Consider the following 16,503-nt stretch of genomic DNA (forward strand, 5'->3'; position numbering starts at 1 on the left):
TCTTATGCCACAACTGTCCTGTGACCTCCGCTTTCAGGCTGTAGGGCACTGGCAGGCAAAATGATGAATCCCTGCTCTCTTCAGCGGACAGATAGACAACAGCCCTTTGATTATTCATATCCTGTTTGACTTCCTAACCCATTTCCTTCGATGACTATTACAATGGTTTTTCAGTTTTCAAGTCTCAGTCTAGAGTCCTCACTCAGTCTCTAAGGATGACATCATCTCCTTTTTTAATTGAAAAGATCTAGGTCAGGGGTCACAAACTAAACTGCCCACAGGGGCCATCGAAATTACTGAAATGAAAGAGGAGATGCGCAGGTGACAGCGGTGTCACAGGAGGGGACGGCAGCAGTTGTCCTGTGGAAGCCTGGCCAGCGTTGCCCATCTTCTCTTTTCTCTAGAAGAATCAAATGTCTGGTTTTCTAGGTGAAATCTCTACAAGTTTGTATTATTTTTTTGAAACTCTACAGAGGCCGGCAAAGCAGATCTTGACAGCTGGTCATCTTGACTTTTAAGCTTTGTTTTCTCTTTTCACCTCAACATATTTCTGTCTTTTCATTTACCTCCTCTTCTTTGTCTCCAGGGTCACTCGTTTTCTTTCCTGTCTTGGGTGTTCAGGCGTTTCCTCCCCATCACCTTTGATCTGCATAAAGACCTTCAGAAGGTCCCCTTTCCTGAAGAACAAAAAATTCTTCAGTGCTCTTGCCTCTATCCCATCCTTTCTTTATTCTTTTATATTGAGTTTGTTGAACAAGGGGACTACGTTCATTGCCTTTACTTCCTCACTCACTCCTTTAACTTTTCCCATCTGTCCTTTGTCTTCACGACTCCTCTGAAGCTCTTTCATTCCTTGGATCCTGTGATTTGTACTAACCTGAATATTCTTCTCTGAACACTACTTCTCCATCTGTTTTCATTAGCCCACCTTGCTACATCCTAAACATACTATTTCTCTGAGGTTTTCTCCCTGGCCCTCTCTCTACACTTTTCCCCTTGGTCCTGGTGGCCCACTGTGTGTGATCTCCCAGTCCATCAAATTCAGCACGTTCCAGTGGGATTTATGACATCAACCTTTCTCCCACTCCCAGCTCTTTGAACTGACTTATATCAGCGTTAACGGCACTGCCATTCTTCCCAGGCATTTAGGTTCAAAACTTGGGAGCTGTCTTTGAGTTCTCCTTCACCTCTTCTCTCATATTATATTACAATATATTTTCTCCATACAAAATATAGCTGGTGTCTGTGCCTTCCTTTCTTTGACTTGACTCTGAATTTGGGTACAGGTGGTCTCCTTCCACCTCCTTGTGTCCATATGAATTTATATGAAACACAGCTCTGACCGTGCCACTCAGTGGCTCAGAAAACCTCAACACCTCTCAGTTACTTACCCAACCTAGTCCAGTCTCCTGACCACCACTCATCAAAGGCTTTTAGGATCTAGCCACCTCTCTCTCTTTCCCGTCACATGTCCTGCACTCCATTCAACCAGAACTACTGCCATTCTCTGAACACTCTCCACACTTCAGCCCCCATGCTCCCGTTTCCTCTGTCTGAAACTCTCTTTCTCCTTGTTTGTTCCAACCCTTCCTGTGGTCTGTTGAACTTCTATACATTGGTTAAACTTTCATCTTACACATCATCTCTTTTTTAAATAGCACCCCCACAACGACCCTTAACTTTATTTTTCCCACCTGATTTTTTTTCCTACCATCTCATTTCCCCCCCATGTTATATTATGTTCCATTACGTTCCGGATCATTAGCATACCTCTCTTTCCTCCTAATGGACTATAAACTTCTTTTTTACAGACTGTGCCTTATTGTTAAATTTTCACTCCCTGCAGCACGTAGCCCAGTGGTGGGTACGGAATACATATTTTAAATGAGAACTTTGGGGTGATTAATAATTAAAACATAGGCCATTGGATTTCCTCTCCCCTGAAAGCCAGCAGATAAGAATTCGTGAAGTGTCTATGCTAAACATCAGGCTTGGCACATGGCAGCCCCTTAGTCAAAGGAAACAAAAATTGCTGTCCCTCACTTGAATGCTTCCTAAACAGGCAAGAAGATTACTTCTGTGGCTGTTCAAGGACAGCTGATTCTGCCTGCTGTTTGCAAAATATGGAAGATACATTATCACACGGCAGGGGTGGTTTTTGTTCAGAAGTACCGCTATAGACAGAAATTGGCCAGAACACAACAATTTAGTCACTTAGTTGGGGAAGAAAAATGGGGGCACTTCAAGGTTGAGCTTTAGTTTTGAAGAGACTTTCACTTTTTTTTTTTTTTTTTCTTTTTGCGGTATGTGGGCCTCTCACCGCTGCGGCCTCCCCCATTGCGGAGCACAGGCTCCGGACGCGCAGGCCCAGCGGCCATGGCCCACGGGCCCAGCCGCCCCGCGGCACGCGGGATCCCCCCGGACCGGGGCACGAACCTGCGCCCCCGACATCGGCAGGTGGACTCCCAACCACTGCGCCACCAGGGAAGCCCTTCACTTTTAATTAGGGATAATCATGACTTTTAAAAGATAATAACTTTTTTTTTGAGAGTTTACTGTGTGCCAAGCTCTTTTTCTGAATGATCTCAACGAATTCTCCCACAGTAGGTGTGAAGTATTGTCTCCATTTTACAGATAAGGGCCCTGAAGCCCAGAGAAGTTAAGTAAGCTGGTTAAAGGCACACAGCTGGGATTCAGCTCAGCTGCTTGCTCTAGAGCCCCCTCCCCCCAACCTCTGTCATACTAGCAGAGGGAGTTGGGGAGAGAAGGAAAACCTCAGTCTGGAACATTTGTTTCCTATCCTTGTGATCTAAATACTACTTTATAAGCCCAGGGCTCAACTTCTGTTCCTGCTCCAAAGATAATGTTATAGCATCCTTAAAAATTGGCCCTCAGTTTGTTTTCCATATTACCGAATGTCACCAGAATGGACAAGTACTCTGGTTTTGTTCAGTATACCACGTGATATCTCTGTTTCCCCCTCTATCTGTCAACAAGGGACAGGAAAAAAATTAACCAACCTGAATTTTAGAAGTGAGCTGGAACATGTTAAGTTGCACCTGGGAATGCAGTCAGACCGTGGAATACCCTACAGGACAAACAACCCAGTTTCTTCAATAAATAGCTTGCAAGGAGAAAGAACAGAGATGAAGGGGGGAAACTGTAGATTAAAAATTCTTAGGAAAATTTCATAGGAAATCTCTGTACCTTCTCTCAGTTTTGTTATAAACCTAAAATGGCTCTTAAAATATAGTCTTTAAAAAAATGAGCCAAAAAAAAAAAATTCTTAACAAACCTATCAGCCAACCTCCATGGTGGACCCTGAGGCGATCCTAATGCAAACAAAGAAAAAAAATTTTTTTTAAAATATGACTTTTATGAGACAATTGGAAATGTGATTGACTGGAAATGTGGTGGGCTTGAAATAGAAATTCCTCTTCCTAACAATAAGAATTATTGCTAATTTTGGGGGGGGGGTGATAATAGTTTTATAGTTATAGTATCTTTTAGGGAGATATACTGTAATATTCATGGAAGAAATGTTAGCATTTCTGGGACTTGCTTCAAGGTAATATGGGAGTATGGGTGGGAGGAGTGTAGATGGAATAGGATGGGCCATGGGTTGTGATTGTTGAAGCTGGTGATGGGTGCATGGCACTCGTATTAATCTACTTAATGGTTGTATATCTTTGAAATTTTCTGTAATAAAGACTTGAGGGGAAAGTGAGCTGGTAAATTCAACTTATGGTACTATTTCTAAGTCTAAGAGGGTTGTTTAGCCTTCATGAGGTTTTATCCTGACTCAATATTCAGACCAAGTAGAATCAGGCACTGATTCAAACCCAAGATAAAGTTTATGTCTCTTTATCATTATGGAGAAATTCCAGATTTAAAAAAAATTTAAGGGCATTGGAAAAATAGTAAAATTTGCCTTTAATGTAACCTCTCTTTATTCTTAAGAGAGGACACTGAACGGATCTGTAGTTCCTTCAGAAAGCCAAGGCCCATCCTCATATCATGAAAGAGGGGCATTAGGGTCTGATAGGAAAGAGGAATCAGTTATGGCTGGTCAGGCAGCTAAGCAGATGTAGCAAGAGTAGGATCAGAAGTTATTTTTTCATGTTTTCTGGGTCATAGAAAGGTTTTGGGTATGGTGGGTCACGCAGCCTCCCTGAGCCAGCCTTCAGTGTCCCGCGCGTGGTTCCTAGCCTCTCATTCTCGTTCCTCCCTCTCCAGGACCCCTCCCATCTCCCAGGCCCTTCCTTCCTTCCTTCCTAAAGTTCTTCAGTGGCTTTGTTATCACGGCTGGTTCTTTCTATGCTGGCACCCTTTTGTCTTTAGGTCTTCACCCCTGGCACTTATCAAAACCCATCTTGTCAGTGGCCACTTACAAAATGATGAAGGTCAATCACAGATGAGCCCAGGGCTCTCTCCTGAACTCTCCAGACCTGTTTTCCCAACTACATTGTATGCATTCACCCTGTGGTTCCATGGGCATTGCAGTCTCAGTGCGATCAAAATTTAATTTTCACCCCCCCATCTCACACATACGCATAAACGCACACACATATACACGCATACACTTTGTTTTATATTCTCTTCTGAATTCTGTCACCGCAAGTCAGAAACCATAGAGCCATCACTGGCTTCTGCTCCTTTGCGCCTTGATAAATCTAAAGCTTTTCTCAGCCTCCCTCTCCCCTCCGTTCTCTCTGCTAGTTCATACTTTTAGAAACCATAATTGCATCCCTTGCTTCCAAATATGATATTATCTCCAGAGGGATCTTTTAAAAGTGAAATTTTGGGACTTCCCTGGTGGTCCAGTGGTTAAGACTTCACCTTCCAGTGCAGGGGGTGCAGGTTCAATCCCTGCTCGGGGAGCTAAGATCCCACATGCCTCCCGGCCAGAAAACCAAAACATAATACAGAAGCAATATTGTAACAAATTCAGTAAAGACTTAAAAAAAAAAAAAAAAAGTCCGCATCAAAAAAGAATCTTAAATAAAAAAAGTGAAATTTGATTGTTTTTCTCCTGTTTTAAACCTTCTGCAATTGTCTCTAAAACTTTCTGTTAGGGTACTGCTGTCACTAAATTCGTGAGCATCTCCTTCAGTCTATGTATATTTATTATAAAATAATATATACATTATTGCATGAATATTTTAATTGTAAACACACAAAAGTAGGAATTAACAGGATATAATAAATGTTTTAAAAATAATTTTATATTTATTAATGGTACAAGAAAAACAATAAATGCTCTCAGTTTTAAAAATGTTTGGCTTTTTGTCATATTGCAAAAGTTAATTTATAAGGTACATATAGATCCAAATGGGAGACATGCAGTGCTTACTACTTGTTCATTTTTAATCCTCCAGCTCCAGAAAAGTTTGGTTGAAATCAGCCCATCAATTGCAATCTAGTGTAGTATTCTGAGGGGTTAAGAACAGACCTTCTAGAGTTGAAGCCTAGGTTAGAATCCTGTCTTGACTATTTACTAGATTAGATACTTTGCTAATCTGTGTCTCAGTTTTTATATCTGTGAAATGAGGTAATAGTAGTCTCTCCATCAGGGGTAGTGTTGAAGATTGAATGATTAACACACATCAAGCACTCAGAACAGGGCCTGAGCCATAAACAGTAAGCCCTCAATAAATGGTAGCTATTATTTTCTTCTTTAATGTTAATGAATTCTTTAAAACAAATAATGGGAACATGCCACAGTTTCCTATTTTTAATAGGGCTTTAAAAGTTAAAACTCTTAATTTTGTACATTTTAAGGCTGATTAGAAAATTCTGTGTTCACATTTTTTGAGAGTACAGATAGGAGAGGTTTTATAGATGTGACATTATTTGGGCAAAGAGAAAACATAATGGAAATATTTTCAAACTTCTATTTTCAAAATACATGTTCCTTTCAGAAACTTTTCTTGCTGTGAGAATGTCATCTTTACTTTAGAGGGACTAGGGACCCCTTATGGGTTGTGTGATTTGAACAAGTTGTGTCCAATTCGCCAATTTCTTGTGTCACTTGTGCTTGTGTTATTGGTGTTATTATCCACCCATGGTTACTTTAAGCCATTTGTCCATTTTGTGGTTAAATTATAACAATAACATCATCCATCCATCCGTACGCTTACCTGGGTGCATGCAGACCGTAATACCTTGCAGTCCTCAGAAGGACCCAAGGAATGAGGACTCCTCGTGGCTGTGGAACTCCCTGTCTTCCTTCAGAGACCTCTTGCATCCTGGGTGACCAGCTGGCATCTGTCTGTACTGAGATAGAGTGCCAATAGCAATCCATTCATGAAATGTTAGTAAAATTTGGTCTCTCTTGCAACAGAAATAGTTGCCGTGGCTGACCACGTCTTCTGGGCCAACTGTTGAGGGTGCCCATGCTGGTCCACGCCTCTGCTCTCCCCAGGCCCCGCATGCTCCGCCTCACTTCAGTTATTCCAGTGTATTATATACATTTTATATAGCGACAGAGGGTAAATATCTTGGATCCTGTTGTCTTCAGTTAAAAGTATATCAAACTTGGGGCTTCCCTGGTGGCGCAGTGGTTGAGAGTCCGCCTGCCGATGCAGGGGACACGGGTTCGTGCCCCGGTCCGGGAAGATCCCACATGCCGCGGAGTGGCTGGGCCCGTGAGCCATGGCCGCTGAGCCTGCGCGTCCGCAGCCTGTGCTCACCAACGGGAGAGGCCACAACAGTGAGAGGCCCGCGTACCGCAAAAAATAAAGTATATCAAACTGTTTTGTTTCTTCATGGTCTTCATTATGACAACCTGAGTGGTTTCTTAATTTTTTTATTTTTACGTGCCAATATTAATTAAACCATTTACTATCCCTCTAAAAATAGATATTCAGGTATTTCCAGTTTCTTATTGTTATTTAGAATTCTGTATTGAACACCTTTGTGTATATTAAATTTTGTTTTAGGCAAATTATTTCCTAAGATCAGTGCATTGGAGTGGAATTACTAAGTCTTACTGCAATAGAGCATTAATGCTTTCCTCAAGTACGAAAGAATTAAATCCATTGCCGCTAACCGTGAATGACCAGCAATTTCACTACAACCTTGAAACTATGAATGTTAGGATTTTTTGTTTTGGTATATGTAAAATGGTAACTCAGGGCTGCTTAATATACATTTTTAGTTAGCATTTTGAATGAAAATTTCCCCATGTTTTAATTTATATAATATTTTTCTCCTAGGAGATTGGGGCTTAGATTTATTTTCCTTAAAAGTATAAACACTTAAATAAAGTTATATTTTATATACTCTATAGTAATCATTTCCTTTATCCAGTATGGCATTTCTATTAGCATCTCTAATAAAAGGATACCTGTAATATTATTCTGCCCATTTGTTGGATGAGGAAACTTGAGGCTTAGGTGAAGTAACTTGACCAAAATCATATACGTGAAAAGCTATGGACCTGGAATATTAAAACCCAGGATGATCTATTCCAAATTCTACACTTTCAGTCATCATGCTCTGCTCTCTTTGACAGAAATAATACATGATCTTTAATGTAAAATTATAAAATACAGATAAGCAAAAAGGAAAATAAAATCACATTCATCTGAAATTCTACCACTGTCAGCATGCTGGTCTATGATAGCATATCTCAGAGGAGGAAAGAAGACTCACAGACAGACCCTGGGAGTAGGAGAGGTTTTGAAAAAACATGGGTACACTTGTCCATTCATTTGCCACTTCACCTGCCCCCCCCCCGCCCATTTCTCTCTATTGAAAGATATGTGACTGGTAGTAGACTTCTGCAGGGTCAGTGATGAAGGGGAAGAAGGAAGTATTGAAAACCATAGATGGTTATCCTCCCTGATTTTTTACCTTATGTACATGTATATTTACAAAAATCAATATATCATGAGCATCCTTCTGTGTCATTAACCATTGGTAACCACACCCTTCTAAACCTTGGCCTGCTTAATATTCTATCTAATGGGTGTACTTCAGTGTAGCTACTGCTAGACACAATTAGATTGTTTCTGTTTTTTCTTATAAATAACGTTGTGAAAATTAGGTACAAAAATCCTTGCCCACTTCTTCAAGCATTTAGTTTAGCTTAGTTAATGTGGAGTGCTGGGTCAAAGGCTACTACATTTTTAGGGCTTATGATAACCACTGCCAGTTGCCAGTATACCCTTGAAAAAGCCATCTACCAATTTGGCCCCCATTAAAATGAGAAAGAGGAAAGGGGAGGAAAAGAAAGAGAGCAAACAATTTCTTGATAGCATGAAGAGGATAAGAAAAGCTAGGGTGTCAGCCTTGGACGGTATGATTTGAAAGAAGTGGGGTTGCCTTTTTGTGGGATAGAACCTTTCATGATAGAGGTGAGCTTCATTTTGTCCCTTGTATGTTTTTTCTTATTGAAGGTTAGGGGTACATGAGGAGTGGAACATTAAATGTTTCATCCTGTATCCTTTTTTATAATTGCTATGGATTCTCTTTTGAGATTTAGAAAATTTATAGGTCATTGTATCTTTCTGAATATGGAAGCTGAAAATCAAATAGGTGTTTTAACTGCTGTTTTTCTAAACGAATACATCTTATTCTAGTTTAAATAAGTCTATAAAGCCCCAGGTCTTATGCTGGTTGACAGGATTTTTAACAGGAGGTAGCTGAGTCGGACCTATCTTAGGCAGGAAACTCTCAGCTTTGGATATACTTGGACACTTCTTTACTATAAATGGTCTTGTATTTTGAATGTATATATGTAAGCCTATATATATATATTCAATTCCTTATATTTCAGGAGCGTAATTCTTAGGAAATAAGTCAGTGAACCCACCAGTCCACTTCTTTCTAAACACACATGATGCAGAGATCATGGGCCTAGTCTGACAATGAAAACACACCTATCCCATGTGGGGCAGTTTAACGGGAAGAGTCCTTACTGCTGAGTCAGCAGTGATGGAGTTCATAATGGGTCAGCCCACGTTCCAGAGCTATGATGACCTCACCGGGGTATGTTGGTTCACAGAGTTCTACTGGCATGATAAAGTGTTATATACCAGTGAGCTGAAGTCATTGTTTTTATTCAAACAATCACTACACAAATTTAACACTAGTTCAGAATGCTCTTTCGGAATGAATGCTGTGGGATCCAAGTGGTTTGATCTCATATTTTTTGAGTGATATTTGTAGTAACATTAATTAATGATAGAGGAGGAAGGACTTGAATCTATAGGATTTCTTGGGTATGGAGACCGGAGTTTTAGGGGTAGTGCCGTTGTTTTTCCTATATTTTCATAAGGGACAGAACATTTATAGAATATTTTTCCCCCGAGGACATGACTGACTGCAGTCAGCAATCCCTGATTTCTACCAAACTACCCCAATGCTTCAAGAAGTGTGCAAATAGTGGGAACATCTACTCTAAAATTCTTGCCCCCAGATGAATTGAAATCCACTGTTTAAATATAACAGGTAAATTTTACATTATGGTTCGTAATATTTTTCATATGAAGTTTTAATATGTTGTTATGTAAGATTTTCACTGTGGTCCATGATATTTGTCATAAAAAAAATGAAGTTTAAAGTATTTGTCACAAAGGAAAATCGGTGTGCCCGGAAGCTGAGCTGTGTTCATTCTCTCACCTCCACTCCCAGCGTACTGCCCCATAACACGTGCAGTCGTGCGTATATTTATTTTTACATAAAACTTTATGGCAGACTTTAATCACTTCAATCAATTCAGTAAAAAGTGCAAAGAATAACAACTTTTGAATTCCAAAATTTCTTAGAATCTTTGAATTAGAATCTTTTTAGGAAATAAAAAATAATTTGCCAATATTGGCAAAGCTGGGCATAAAACTTTAGAATTTAAAAAACGGCAAGCTGGGCTTCCCTGGTTTCACAGTGGTTGAGAGTCTGCCTGCCGATGCAGGGGACACGGGTTCGTGCCCCGGTCCGGGAAGATCCCACATGCCGCAGAGCACCTGGGCCTGTGAGCCATGGCTCTGTGAGCCTGCACGTCCGGAGCTTGTGCTCCGCAATGGGAGAGGCCACAACAGTGAGAGGCCCGCAAAAAATAAAATAAAAGATTAAAAAAGGCAAGCTGTTACTAAACAACACAAATATGATTGTGAAACAACATGTTAATTTAAAAACATGTGCCCTTAGACAGATAAATGGATAAAGAAGGTGTGGCACATATATACAATGGAATATTACTCAGCCATAAAAAGAAACAAAATTGAATTATTTGTAGTGAGGTGGATGGACGTAGAGTCTGTCATGCAGAGTGAAGTAAGTCAGAAAGAGAAAAATGAATACCGTATGCTAACACATATATGGAATCTAAAAGAAAAAATGGTTCCAAAGAACCTAGGGGCAGGACAGGAATAAAGACGCAGACACAGAGAATGGACTTGAGGACACGGGGAGGGGGAAGGGTAAGCTGGGATGAACTGAGAGAGTGGCATGGACATATATACACTACCAAATGTGAAATAGATAGCTAGTGGGAAGCAGCCGCGTAGCACAGGGAGATCAGCTCGGTGCTTTGTGACCACTAGAGGGGTGGGATAGGGAGGGTGGGAGGGAGGGAGATGAAAGAGGGAAGAGATATGGGGACATATGTACATGTACAACTGATTCACTTTGTTATAAAGCAGAAACTAACACACCATTATAAAGCAATTATACTCCAATAAAGATGTTAAAAATAAATAAATAAAAACATGTGGCCCTTATTTGATGTAATATGTCAGTAGACATTGTGAATACTAAAATTTTGCAACCTCGAGGGAAATTTGACTATTGAATTTGATTTTGACATGGAAAGTGGGATCACTGAGGACTTTGGGACCTCGGAGATTATCAGGTTGTTCGTTCAGCTGGTGTTTACAGCATGGTGCTTAGTACCGTGAGAACACACAAAAAACTGGACACTTAACCTTTGTAACACTGAAGGGATTAGTCTGAAGCCCTTTGTCCAGCCTCAGATTTTCAAATATACATGATGTATAATTTCTTCAACTCCTTAACCTCTGTTTTTTTGGGGTTTTTTTTTTTTTGGCTAAGAGTCATCCCTTTCTTGTACTGCTTCACTTGATCTTTACTTCTATCACTAGTCCTAGCCGTTAGCTTTTTGTCTAACCGTCCCACATAGAAATAAGTTTTCAGTCTGTTCCTATGAGTTACTGGAGGCAGAAAACAAAGCTGTGTTGGAATACAGATGTTTATGGTTGGCTGGGCCCCATGTCACTAGCCAAACAGCCCAAGTTTTTAATTTAAATTTACTTCTCAGCTAAACTAGCCTTACTTGTCAGGAACTTTGAACCTACAATTTGAAAATGCCAAGGGTCTATTTGAAAGAGTCTATTCTTTGATAACAAAATCTCATTGAGGAGGCAAAACATACTTTGGGAATATTTAAACGGTGGAAATCAATGTGTGATTAGATGCCCAAATGAATGAATGGGTTGAAACATGAAACGCTGTTGGCAGTGAGAGATGGGAAGACTACATGGGGGCATAATGTGAAAGGCTTTATTATTTGAACAAGACATGAGGACTGGCTACAAATATGGTTTGGGGCATGGTTAGGCATCAACCTGATTTATTTGATTGTAACTCCTACACACCCTATTTCTGGTCAAAGGGAGCCAGGATTTTGGACCCAGGACTATCTGGCTTTGAAGTTTATGATGTAAACCTTTATCCTATTTAGTTACCCCTACGACTTTATGAACTCAACCACTCTATAAGGTTCCCCCCTTCCTTCAAGGTCTGACTCAGTGATGGCCTCTCTCTAACATCTTTTTAGATCCCCTGATCTGGGTCCTGTAGCACTTTGAACCTTTAATATACATCTTTAGTTTAGTCCTTTGTGTACTTGTTTCCCCTCCTGGATTGTGAAGATCCAACCCTCATAGGAAATACAAATTATATTCCACAATATTTAGCACAGAGATTTGGCCTGTATACTGGATGCGATGTTGGCAGTAGAAGTGAAAAAAGGGGAGTCTGGATTGAGTATGGCCTCAGAAGCAAGAGTAGAGGGATGAAGCATGAGTTGACATGATTTGCTGGAGAAAGAGCAGGCCATCCAGTTTACATGAAAGACCAAAAACAGGAATGAGATTGGAAAAGTAAGTAAGGGATAAAATGAGGAGGGTCTTAAATGTCAAACTCAAGGATTTGGACTTTGCAGATATGGGAACCAATCAAAAACTAGCCTAAGAAGATGGCTATGATCATCTCTATCTAAGTGTGAAGTTGGTGATGAGTAATTTAGCGGTATATTTGGATCATATAAACCTATCTTTCAGTACAAAAGAGCACTGGGTCACATCTAGGTGACACATTTCCCCCAGACATCCTGGAGAATTTCTGGATGTGGTGGGGATGACTCAGCAAGGGGATGTCTTCCTGAGCCATGTAGTGGTTGAGAATCTGGCTAGCGCTCTCTTGCTGCAGATAAGAAGAGTAGTCATTCCATAATTTCTGTTGATGCTCCCTCAGCCTTTTCCCAAATGGAAAAATGGTGGCGGGACTTCCCTGGTGGCACAGTGGTTAAGAATCCACCTGCCAATGCAGGGGACACGGGTTCGAGCCCTGGTCTGGGAGGATCCCACATGCCACGGAGCAACTAAGGCCATGTGCCACAGCTACTGAGCCTGCGCTCTAGAGCCCGCGAGCCACAACTACTGAGCCTGTGTGCCACAACTACTGAAGCCCGCGTGCCTAGAGCCTGTGCTCCCCACCAAGAAAAGCCACTGCAATGAGAAGCCTGCGCACCGCAACGAAGAGTAGCCCCCGCTCGCCGCAACTAGAGAAAGCCCGCGTGCAGCAACGAAGACCAAACGCAGCGAAAAATAAATAAATAAATTTATTTTTTAAAAAATGGTGGAGGATAAGAAGCAATGGGAACAAATTTGGAAGATTAGGGTCCTGCTGGTTAAGTCTTTATCCTGAAGGCTTTCTGAAGGGCCTGAACTGCCCTTTCTGGAGAGGCCTTGTTTACCAAGGGAAAGATAGACATTGGTCAGTTTGTTTGAGTCTTTGATTTCTCCTGGTAAAAAATAGAGTATTGTAGGCTTTTATATTCCCAATACCCCAAGATTAGCTGTAATCTTAGAATCAGAAGGGTCTTAAGAGTCTGTGGAAGTCCAGTTATATTATTATTATTTTAGGTATCTTATCCTAAACCATGCAGAGGTGTACTTTACTTACCTAACATTTCTAACTAACCTTTTGAGATTTCCTTTTATTATCTGTGACTTTTATGAAATTAAAATTATTATCAGTACAGCACAGAGAGTAATAATGCCAGCACGGGACCCAGGTTGCCTGAGTTCTGTTCCCAGTTTTTCCATGTAACAGAAATGTGACCTTGGGCAGGTTAATTTAACCCCTCTCCCTCAGTTTCCTCCTCTGTTTCATGGGGATAATCATTCACTTCCCTCTGTTTTTGCCACAATTAAATGAATGAATTTGTTGTTCATTTATTAAAAGTAAAGCCGTTAGAATAGTGTCTGGTATACAAGTTCCCAATACATATGACTTGTTGTGTTGTAAATGAGAAAAAGCGTCAATGGTGAAGTGACTTAGGTAGTTACCCAGCGAGATGACTACACCAGGATTAGTGTTTCTCATTTCAGGATTTAGTCCACTGAAATAGCTGTTTCCTAGACCAGAGGTCAGCAAACTTTTTCTTAAAGGGCCAGATCAGAAAACAAATATTTTATATTCTGCAGACCTTACCGTCTCTGTTGCAACTACTCAACTCTGTCACTGTGTCTTGCAAAAGCAGCCGTAGATGACATGTAAACAAATGGGCATGGATGTGTTCCAATAAAACTTTATAAAAACAGGTGGCAGACCGTATTTGCCCTGCATACAGACTCCTGCTTTAGACACTTAAGTCTAACATGAATAGAAACTTCGGATTCCATTTAGTTTTAAAATATGAAATATGGCATTATTATAGTAAACAGTAACTTTGCTTCCTAACGATTATTAGTCTAACATGTTGCTCTCAGTTATGATGGTCATGCTTTACAAGATCAGAGGGATTTAAAAAATAAGCAGTAGTAATAAATGTGTTTTCCATCTCAAAGGGATATACAGAAGTCACTTATTTAGTGGTTTGGAGAATTTTCTTGGTATTTGAAATCTGAGATTTGGGAAGGATGTTAAGGGTTTGTTTTATTAAATGGATGCAAATACAGGCTGGGTTTTGTTTTTTGTAACCTCTGTATAGGAAAGTTTTGTGAGTCATATAAAAAGTTGTTTGTAATTATCCTTGTCATTACAGTAAGGGTTTTTCTGCTAGAAATGTTGTTTGCATGGGTTCAGATTTTTTTATGGCTTACTTTTGAGTTTGATAATGTGTTCTTGTTTTTAAATTAAACTTGTCAGTGAGCCTTTTTGTGAGTGGCTGACTGTTGGTTAGTTCATATTTATAGCTTACATCTGTTTCTAAGGAAATGACTAAAGTCTCTTGAATTTGATCAAAACTGTATCACAAAGGATATCTTTGACTTATTTAAACAAGGCTCACAATGGAAACTCAAAAAATCTAGTGGTTCATGTTTATAAATGTTTTTATGTATTCAGTCCTGGTTAGGCCAAATAATCGGAGTTCTGTGCTAAGGGAGGGATTGAATATACCCATTGCCTCTTAGTTAACCTGAATTCCTCTGGAGCAAGTTCAGGCAATACTTTCTTCTAATACGCTTAAAAAAAAATTGTTTTCTAATTTTACATGTTGCTTTGAAGTGGGCCTTATAGAACATAGGTATATTTTTTTCTTCTCCTTAAACTGTTTCACTGACGTTCCTCCTTCCTCATTCCTGTTCAAGGCCCTGGCATATGTAAAGCACCTAAACTTTGCACATGTAATTTCTAGCAAGGACGCTGATGGGGATGGGGCAGGGCCTGGAGAAGTGACTGACTCACAGAAATCTCCGCGTCTGGCTCCCTGCTGGAGCCCCCTGTCTCCCCACCTCTGCAATATTCACAGACCCTCCCCACCCTAGTCTCATGCCCTCACTGTGGGTTCAGTGCTTGTCGCAGTGTAGGGGCCCTCCTTCTGCCCTTTGTTCCAGGGCACTGGGTGGCAAGGAGGAGAAGGCCTGGCTCATGCCTGCTCAGACTCAGGCTGACCTGTGCTCCGGGACCCAGGCTGGAACTCACGTTTTCCCATAAAGGCCCTGTTAGAGATGGTGGTTGGATTTTGGTGTGATTATGTTTCTCGATCAGCGACGTTATAAGCTCATTGGGATTTCTGCCCTAGCTTTTTTAATGTAATCACTGTTAACAGTTTGCACCCTTTTATAAGCAGCTCAAGGAACCAATTCTCCAACTAAATCTTGGATCAAAGTATAAAACAGATAAAGGTGAAATTGCTCTGCCTGCTACCGCACATCCACTCAGCCCCGCCTCTGTCCTCAGAAGCACCTGGGGGGCAGGGTTCCTAGACACTCACTTTGAAAATTGCTGATTAATATGCGTGTTTACTGCTGGAGCACACACTGGTCTTAAAATCAGGCTTGCTTATGTATGCATTGTTAATTGCTTAAAATTTACCTGGATCGGTGTGTATATAGGGTCATATATGAAGTCAGCTTTAGGGGAGGCTGAATGGACCGAATCTTACTTGAGCTGAGAAATTCCTTCAAGACAACCTCTATCCCCCGTACATGCCCAAGTTCCATTTTAGTAACACATTTTATTTCAGTGTTAAGCACCTGCCTCTTCTGAAGCTCTTTTCTTTTTTTTAAAATGAAAATGTTCTCAAGAACCATATCCAATAAGTTGTTGGAATTTTGGAGCTGATCCTATCGCTTCCCTGATTAATCAAACATGTTAGATCACTGGCTCCTCAAAAGGGCAGAGAGAAGGAAACAGCTACACTCCTACTTCATAATTTTGTCTAGAACTGGTCCTGATCATGTATACATTTGAAAAGCACATGTGAGGTAACGTCTCTAGTATTTAACTTGGAGACACTCAGCTTTCTCATTTGGATGGAGGTAGTTATGAGGTATTGGAACTTTTACTGTTCCTAAGCATTCCTTCACGACCAAAATATATGGCAGTACTGTAATGGTGAGGATATTCATGCCCAAATATATACGACTGGGAATTTTTTCTAAGTATACATTATTTGAAAGAGATACAGGGGCTTCCCTGATGGCCCAGTGGTTAAGAATCTGCCTGCCAATGCAGGGGACATGGGTTTGATCCCTGGTCCAGGAAGATCCCACATGCCGTGGAGCAACTAAGCCCGTGCGCCACAACTACTGAGCCTGTGCTGTAGAGCCCGTGAGCCACAACTACTGAACCCGCATGCCACAACTACTGAATCCCACGCGCCTAGAGCCCGTGCTCTGCAACAGGAGAAGCCACGACAATGAGAAGCCCATGCACCACAATCAAGAGTAGCCCCTGGGGCTTCCCTGGTGGTGCAGTGGTTGAGAGTCCGCCTGCCGAAGCAGGGGGCACAGGTTCGTGCCCCGGTCC

At 40.9% G+C, this 16,503-nt stretch overlaps 1 protein-coding gene across 8 annotated transcripts in view; it reads left to right on the top strand.

Annotated features, from left to right (window-relative positions):
• The window catches only part of PPFIBP1 (PPFIA binding protein 1), a 177,522-nt gene that overhangs the window by 38,354 nt on the left and 122,665 nt on the right, over positions 1-16,503 (top strand). The window lies entirely within an intron of this gene.

This window comes from Monodon monoceros, unplaced genomic scaffold (assembly GCF_005190385.1).
Source record: "Monodon monoceros isolate NGI ecotype Baffin Bay Population unplaced genomic scaffold, NGI_Narwhal_1 Super_Scaffold_6, whole genome shotgun sequence".
Lineage (NCBI taxonomy): Eukaryota > Metazoa > Chordata > Mammalia > Artiodactyla > Monodontidae > Monodon > Monodon monoceros.